Here is an 8,700-nt window from a genome sequence, read left to right on the forward strand (position 1 = left end):
GTGGACGGACTCTCCTATCGAGCACCCAATGCAACACATGCTGAGGAAGTTGCCATTGCGTTGGCTACCTCTGATTCCAAGTCAAAGGCCATTATCATAGACTCACGCAGGGCCTGTGAGGGCTATCTAGCTCTAGAAATATCCCCTCTAGCCTACAAAATGTGGCGCACCTGTATCCGGGACACAGATAACTTACCAAAACGTATCGTTTCAACGCCTGGCCATCTCGGGCTAGGAGGGAATGAGGCCGCTGACATGGTCGGCCGAGTGCTCATTTCCGGGGCATCTCGCCTTAGCCCCGCTGGCTCACAGCAGCCGCATTTCTTGCTGCGCTTTAGAGAAATTCTGGAGTATTATAGCGACAAGCACCGTCGCTACCTACCCACTGCAAAGGGGCTAGGGAAGGCGGACGAGCGAATCCTGAGTAGCTTACAGACTAACAATTTATTATGACCGGCAATCTTAAGACACTTTCACCCTACGGTCACTGGGCTGTGCTGGCACTGTTGGGAGATGTCCGACATCTACCACATGGTGTGGGCCTGCTAGCTAAATTCAGCTCTTAGCAGAACCTCCCCCCCCCCCCCCCACACACACACACACAAGAGATGACTGGGAGGCGGAACCGCTCGGCTGCTCCGACCTTGAGGCCAAAAAAGCCTTGGTAGCGAGGGCACGGATGGCGGTTCCGTTCAGTGACGTCCCGGAATAGGGAAGTCACTTAGTCTGTAGAGCCTTCGGGCTCCTACGCTCAGTTTTTATTAATAATATTTGTTCACTACCAGCCTCGCATTTGAAAAAAATCGGTGGGCAGTGGGCGCAGGAATGTTTACAGTCGCAGACGACATTTAGGTTATGTGGTCCGCGCTCACCCGAGATCCAATCCGAGACAAAAGTGGCTGCCCATTCTTGCCTATAGGAATGCAACTTTGCATAAAGATGAATGAATGTTGCAGGTACCTGGACTAATTAAGCTCGAGGACGTTGTCGCTGCTATTTCTTTCTTTGTTGTTTGTTGTTCTCCTTTTTGAGCGATAGCTCTATTGAGTGCCGAAACTAGTTTAAGTCGGTATGTAGATCTGAACCAAGGAAAGGGAGCAGCGCAAAAGCATGCAACCACACAAGAAAAAAGGACAAAATGCGCTGCGCTTCTCCTTTTCCTTGGTTCAAAATGCAACAACTAGTCCAGAAAGAAGTTTTACTGATGTAGATCTGACACTGATGTGACATTCGGACTTGAAAATTTCATAGCAACAGCCTGAAGTCAGATGCCGAAGCATACATTGACTATGCCCGATGGCATGGTGTCCCCAATTTTGGCCCTAGTCATTACCATCATTAGCCAACCCCACCGCCCACATTTAGACCACCTCACTCCCTAAATTTGATCTTCTCGAATTTGGACCACATTTGATATCCAACCTAGTCTCAATGTGTCCAATACGACGGTAACATCCAAATTTGACCCAACCCCACCCCCAAAATTTGGCCTTCTCGGATTGGGACTAAACTCGATATCTAGGCTAATTTTGCCATGATCATCATCATCATGACTACACCCACTTCAGGACAAATGCCACTCTCATATCTCTCCAATTAGCACTCTACTGTACCAGCTGCGGCCACCCTAATCCCGCAAACACCTTAATCTAATTCGCCTGTCGAACTTTCTGCTGCCCCCTGCCACGCTTTCCATATCTTGGAATCCAGTCTGTTTCCCTTAAGCAACATCGGTTATCTTGCCTTCGCATTACATGCTCTGCCCAAGCCCACTGCTTCTTGATTTCGACTAGGTTGTCATTGACACGTGTTTGATCCCAGGCTCTCTGCGCCTTCCCGTCCCTTAACGTTGCATCTATCGAACTTTCATTCCAAAGCTGCGCTGTCCTTAACTCAGGTTCAACCCATTTCGTTAGCCTACACGTTTCTGCCCCTTAGTTGAGCATCGGCAAGATACAGCTGTTATATATTTCTTTCTTGAGGAATATTGGTGAAATGCACTCCTCCCCGTGGTTCTACATGAACAAACCAAATGAAGGTCAATTTTAATGTGCCGAATACAATGGTGCCCTCAAAATCTGACCCGGGATACTCCCAAAATTTGGCCCACCCTACACCACCCCCGAAATTTTAACTCGAATTTGGACCACAATCGATGTCCAGGCTAATTTGAATGTGCTCGATACGATGGTGACCTCCAATTTTGACCAGGGCCACTCCCCTCAAGTATGCACTATCTGTCAACAGTTTTACGTTAGGAGGAAAATATCTATCATGTCTCAAGAGACATAGCTTTCTGAACGCGGACAAACATTTGTTATCTACGTGCGAATTCAAGGAAGAATTGTTAGCTATTGTTACATATCGATATGTGTAGCTATTAACCTGATAATCAGAGTACGCATAGCAGCCACAAGCACCAAGGTGAGCCGAGGGATAAGAAACAGCAAAATCCTATTAAAAGCAAGTATAGCTATCGCTCGACCATTCAGTGTAACAGAGTGAAAGCGCTGTCATATTTTATTCATTTACTTTTTACTGGAGGTCGTCCGTCTTTTTCTTTATTTTTCTTCTCAGAGAAGGCTGTTGCTTTCTCTCACTCCGCATAATAATTTCCACTCGAACAAGGTCAGTGAAGTCTAATCAAACGAAGGAATCAGCAAAACAGACCTAAGGAAAGCACAAAAAACTGAGCCCCTTAATAGCGAAAATCAATTTAGTTCATAAATCTCCTAAGAAAAGACACATCCACGTCTCACATGGTTCGTAGGGCGTTTCTTTAACATCTGACGGGTAATCATTAACCGCAGAGGCGCGTAAAAGAGCTCTAATTGCATCGTTACTCACACTTCGCAGGAGGGAATTAATTTTTCGCTCCCTTAACGATCACAACTAATTAAAATTGCTCCTGCTTTCGAGGCTAGCTACTGGTCGCTGGAGAAAAAAAAAGGAAATGCGATCTACAAGTGCATAAAATGTCAATAGAGGGAGCTCATTTCCCGGGATGGCTTCTCTTGCTTCGCCGATTTCCCCTTTTGCTTTAAGCTTCCCTTGCTAAGGAGATTAGATCGTCACGTGAGTACTGCATTGTCCTAAACTCCGTCACTCCGTTTTTAAAATTTTAATGGATTGACTAATGAACATTTATTTGCCATGACGCTATGGCACAAGAAACACGCTACAGGGAAGAAAGTAAGATTAATATCAAGCTCCCATTTCCCCACATCAATTTTAGTACGCGCGCGCGCGTGTGTGTGTGTGTGTGTGTGTGTGTGTGTGTGTGTGTGCGTGCGTGCGTGCGTGCGTGCGTGCGTGCGTGCGTGCGTGCGTGTGTGTGTGTGTGTGTGTGTGTGTGTGTGTGTGTGTGTGTGTGTGTGTGTGTGTGTGTGTGTGTGTGTGTGTGTGTGTGTGTGTGTGTGTGTGTGTGTGTGTGTGTGTGTGTGTGTGTGTGTGTGTGTGTGTGTGCGTGTGCGTGTGTGTGTGCGCTCGTGCGTATGTTTTCATGGCGACTCCATCCATCAAAAAGTATTCGTTACGACTCAGATCGAAACGATGATCTTGGGCTCAGCTCCCACACGTCATAGCCACTCTGCTGGCGTGGCAGAATCAATTTTCATTGCCTTTCTTATCGGCAAGGTCACGACGGATGTCTGTCATCTGCAGACATGCCGTGAGCTTCGACACTGGGGCTTCTAAACACAGGATGCGTGTAGAGTCACTGTAAAAAATAAACCTAGTGTCTGTGGTGACTCCAGCGACTACGGCCGTGTGGAACCCCCCGCCCCCACCCAGGCAATGAGTCACGCTTCAGACTGCGCGGTACAGGCACAACACCGTCCCAGTCCCGCACACACCACAAGTGGAACATAGCGGAGACGAAGCCAAGTCCGCCTCATACATCCATACACGTGTACGAGAAGATTCCGTGCGAATGCGGTGGAGTAAAATGGCTTAGGATCTTTTGGGGCGAAAACTGCGCTACGCCATGTTTCGCCAAAGTCATCGACTGCCACCGCATGATCTTCAACCGAAGAAGCGCCGGGAGTGTGGCCAGGACGTCATACCACGTGATGGGCCGCAGCTGTAGCCGCTGCGCCGCCACCATCACTGCGCGGCGCGCTGAACCCCACATCGTAAGCTGTGGTCACATGACTAACCATGTGAGTCGCCGTTCGCCTAATAAGGAGCACCCTGCAGATGTGGCTCGACGGGCTGCAGTGTTGAAGAGAAAGCGAGAAGCTAGTAGCGCCAAAGAAGCGGCCGAAACAGAGGAAGAACTTGAGCAAAGACTCGCTAAGCGGCGGTGTTGCAAGCCAGGGAAAGGCGACAGAGGAAGGCATTCGCACAAACTGCTAACTTCCAATGCTATCGCTCCAAGTAGGTTTAGAGAAGTTAAACAACAGCCAATATTTAGTCCAGTGGCCAAAAGTGGCTTGTTTTGTGAATTCCACAGGTACTAAAATGACTAACGCCGTTTCTCTGAAAAGCCTCTTAGCATCTTGAGGGACTTTTCTCGATGGATGACCTGCCAGAGCTTAGATGACCAGCCTTGCTTATTAAATAAGCAAGCAAAGGCTGCTCAAATCTGGTTCTCCTGTAATCTCCCCATCGACAAGTCCTTCATCCTAAATGGTATGCACGCACTGTCAGGACCATAAAATCCCTGTCACTATAATGATGATTATGGATTTTTATGGCGCAGGTGCATCTATGTCCAAATAGCGCCATGGCACTAGGTATTTTCGACTTCTCAAGGTGGGGTCGAAGAATCATTTCCCAAGCATTTAACCCTAAATAAGCCGAGCAGCAGACCAGAGGAAAGCTTGTACCCATCATATCACCGGTGGGTACCCGGCGCCACTGGGGATCGAGCCCCGCCCCTCCGGAATGCGAGGCGGGTGCTCAACCACTCGGCCACCGCTGCGGTCCTTGTCGCAGTAAATCTGAGGCAAGTGTGACTGTCCGTTCTTTGTTACGTCGGAAATTGCATATAGTACTGCACATAAAAAAAGCATGCGCGTTTATATCGCTTCTTCAGGAGCATCGGCAACGCTCTCAAAGCCAAAAGCAAGGAATGCGTGGATGTTTATACGCCCCCTGAAGAGTGCCTGCCCTTTATCGTGACATCCTCGCGACTTTGCCACACCGGCAATTACGAAATTAGCTCACTACGTCGGAGCATTTCAGAACTTATGACTAAATGCAGAACATCCCGCCGTATTTTCTTCATTAGGGTCTCCTGAAATATCAGTCCTCAATGTAGGCATCATTAGCCGTCATGTAACCCACAAGTCCTCACACAGATTCACATTTCCCCCAATATTTTAAAATGAACCGGAAAGCTTACATCCATAGATCAACACAATTATCTCCAAGTCTTCAGCAGTGGGATAACTTATTTCCTCGAACCGAGAAAAAACAGAGAAACAACACTCAAACACTGGTTGTACAGCATTACAGCTCAAATAACTCAACATCTGTCCTCAACATTCCATTAGTACGGCGGCATTAGTCCCGAAACATAGAAGCAACATTACTGGCTCATTAGCTGCAGAGTGCGAATCTGTCGAAGAAGCAGCAAAGCTCTGCAGTCATCCAAGGGGAACGTCATAACTCGGTTGGTGCTCACAAGGAACACGTCAGCCGGCGAAGAAAAAAGAACGGCATCAAAAAAAAAGTGCAAAATTTTAGTCTGGAATAGAAACCACTGATTACTCTGTTTTAAACGTTTTATTCTAACAATCACGCGCTAATTTCTTCGTGCCGCGCAGAAAGGCAGAAATGACGTTTTCTTTCAAATAACTGTTCACCCTTGCGGCCCCAGTCCGAAAAAAAATTTTCAAAAAAAAAGAAAACAAGTAAATGACAGGAAGCGATGTCAATTTCAATGACCACGTGCATATTACTCATCAGTTAACAAAGCGCACGCACAATTAGCAGGACACAAAGAAAACAAATACGGGCCAATAGAGGTGTCTAGACAGAACGGCACGCCAAGCCAGTCCTCAGCATTCACAACTTTCACGAAAGAGAAAACAGCGGACCCCTTTCACCAAGAAAAAGGGAAAAAAAGACAGCTACCGCCGATGCGGCATGACGCAAAGACCCCGGCAGACTTCACACTAGCGCCGCTGCATGCCTTCCTCAGCCATCGAAGCTGAGCTCAGGCCACGTGACCGGGCAGTACCCGTGAATCCGGGCTCGGTAGTCGGTTCGCCAAGGACACCAGACCTTGCACAAAGAAACTCACCCGTTTTGTCTGTATTTTTGTTTTTTTTTTTTCTGGAAACGTCATGCTCGTTCATTTCAGAAAGAAAATGCGGCATGTAACCATAAATTCACAGCACGCATACTAAGTTATTCTATTTTGTGTGTGAATTAAAACAAAAGGAAACACGAAATATCCGCCTTTGAAGAAACGGCGGAGCAGCTGATTCCAAAACTGCCGCATGCAAAGCTCGAAGACGCACGAGCACACGCATGGAAGAACATAAAACCCAGATAAGGGACAGTGGTTTGCACAGCGCGATCATCGCACGGCATATAAATCCAAGCCACGGCGGCGACGACGAGACAGAGCGAGTAAGCCAAGCAGCAGCAGATACGGAACGAGAAGCAACAAGATCGGGCTGCGCACTGACCGGTGCTGTGCGACAGCGCTGCTCCGCGGTTCGACGACGACGAAGCTTGTCCGGCGGGGGCTGCTAGCTGCGGCAGCGGCAAAGCGGCGACGGCGCCAGAGCAGAGCCCCGTTTAACTCCGTGCCGCCGGCCGGTGCGAAGAGCGGCGGAGGCCAGAGCAGTAGCAGCGGCAGCAGCAGCAGAGCGCGCGCGCTGCAGCCCTTGCGGCCGCCGCGGCTTCACTGTTTGCCTGCTGCAGCGGCGAGGCGACCAAGCGGCGCGCCGGCGAGCTACGCTATACCCCCCTCGGTGCGCTCCGCAGTGCCGGCGGACGCGCAACAGGCGAACTCGGCCGCCTCCTCCCATGTCCTCTTTTTTCCCCTCTTACACCCTCCTATCGCGGTCGTCAGAGGAGCCAGAGCGCCGCGACCTCCGGTCGGCTGGCTGCGCAGCTCCGTGTCGCGTTGCTGGACTCGAGCGCCAGCCGGCGTTGAGAGCCAAGCGACGGAGACGACGACGGCGAAGGCTGGAGGGATGGAGGAAAGACGAGTAGGTTTCTCACATCCAACTGGAAAGCGGTTGAGCGCAGAAAGGACGCGAAAGAAAACCGCTATCGTTGAGCATGGCGCTGCAGTCGTGTGCGATTTAAGATGCTAAACGTGAGCATTGCTCAACGTGTTCTTGAGCAAATCTGTTTCAACTGTGCACTCTATTTTTGTCATTACTGCTTGTGCCTTCTGCTGTTTATCTGTATCCTTTACCCGGATTTTCATGCACAAAGCATCCATTGTAGCTGTTTGCATTGGCAACTCCACTGATATTGTTGTTAGCCTTCTTTTTGTCGTTATCCTTGAACTGTTTCTCATCCTTGGTCTAATGCCATCTCATCATAACTTTATCTTTAATGTTTATTCCGGCCGTCTTTCTTGGAAATTTGCTTCTAACATTCTTTGGTGAAACAGTGTGCGGATTGACTGAAAAATTCTGAGCCCAACAAAGAAAGAAAGGAGGTAGATGCAAGGTTTTTTTTTAATATAGGGTACAGTATATTGTAATCGGACTTAGTTTGGGTTCTTGGAATTTGGTCACTTTGAAAAAAAAAACTCAGCTATTCCTACCGAAATTTGCGGTCCAAGGGATTAAAAAACTTCTTCCCACAAAATGTTAAATCTTGTTGCATCACCTTTGGAAAAGATTTCTTCGCTGAAGGATTGTAAGCGAAACCTCTGTTAAGCAATCTTGCTTCGCCTCTGCTGGAGAAATAGGACTGTTCTTCGTTCAAACCCCACCTGACTTTTTTATTCCTACTGAGGCCGAACTAAGCAGCTGGGCTCTGCATGGAAGAAAACATTTTGTCTTCATCAAAGCTTCCGTTTCTCCGCCATTCCTTTCCGACTTTGGTTCCGTTCGGCTCCTTTCATCTTTCCGGATGCCCGCAGTCCCCTCGGGAACACTGAGCATGGCGTTACCGACGACCATTTTGTTTCCATTTCCTGAAGCGGCACTTGCTTCTCTCCCATTTCCTGCGCACTCGCCGTCTGATTACTTCCGCTCAGAGTACAGCTTCCAAGCACTAGAGGTCGCGTAATGGCGGGAGAGGGGGCAAGCGAGTGAAGAGACGTGGCGAGTCGATATCGTCAGGCGTGAGCCGATTCTTGACTAATCTCTAGCACGGCTGCTTCTACTAATCTGGTTTGTTCCCATTTTATCGCGCATTTTCTTGTCCGACTCTGCACTTCAATTCGCATTTGCGCGTTGGAGTGCTACCGTGTTGTGCTCCGGCTATTGTACTCGACATTCTGGCTTCATACTACTCTACACTAAACACGATTTTCTTATACAAAGCCAGATTTCAAGAATGAATACAAGATCGAACGGACATGACCTGATTTACTAATAGAGCGAATATTAGAGATTTCCTGCTCTAGTAATCAGATACACACGTGAATTATGGGATATGACACCCAAGGTATCCTTCCATAGTTCCACAGCCGCGCGTCATATTTAAAATATTTTTGAATGCTTTATGAAAGACTGCTAGCCGAACGTGATATCAGCAACGTCACCTACGTTTAATGCC

At 48.4% G+C, this 8,700-nt stretch overlaps 1 protein-coding gene across 1 annotated transcript in view; it reads right to left on the bottom strand.

Annotated features, from left to right (window-relative positions):
• Nmdar2 (glutamate ionotropic receptor NMDA type subunit 2) overlaps positions 1 to 7,012 on the bottom strand; it is a 160,817-nt gene extending 153,805 nt beyond the window's left edge. Inside the window, exon 1 of the mRNA XM_077633687.1 lies at positions 6,642 to 7,012. The gene's annotated coding sequence lies outside the window, so the exon portion shown is untranslated. The remainder of the gene's footprint in view (positions 1 to 6,641) is intronic.
• Positions 7,013 to 8,700: the final 1,688 nt, after the last annotated feature.

Source organism: Amblyomma americanum, chromosome 8 (genome assembly GCF_052857255.1).
Source record: "Amblyomma americanum isolate KBUSLIRL-KWMA chromosome 8, ASM5285725v1, whole genome shotgun sequence".
In the NCBI taxonomy this organism is placed as follows: domain Eukaryota; kingdom Metazoa; phylum Arthropoda; class Arachnida; order Ixodida; family Ixodidae; genus Amblyomma; species Amblyomma americanum.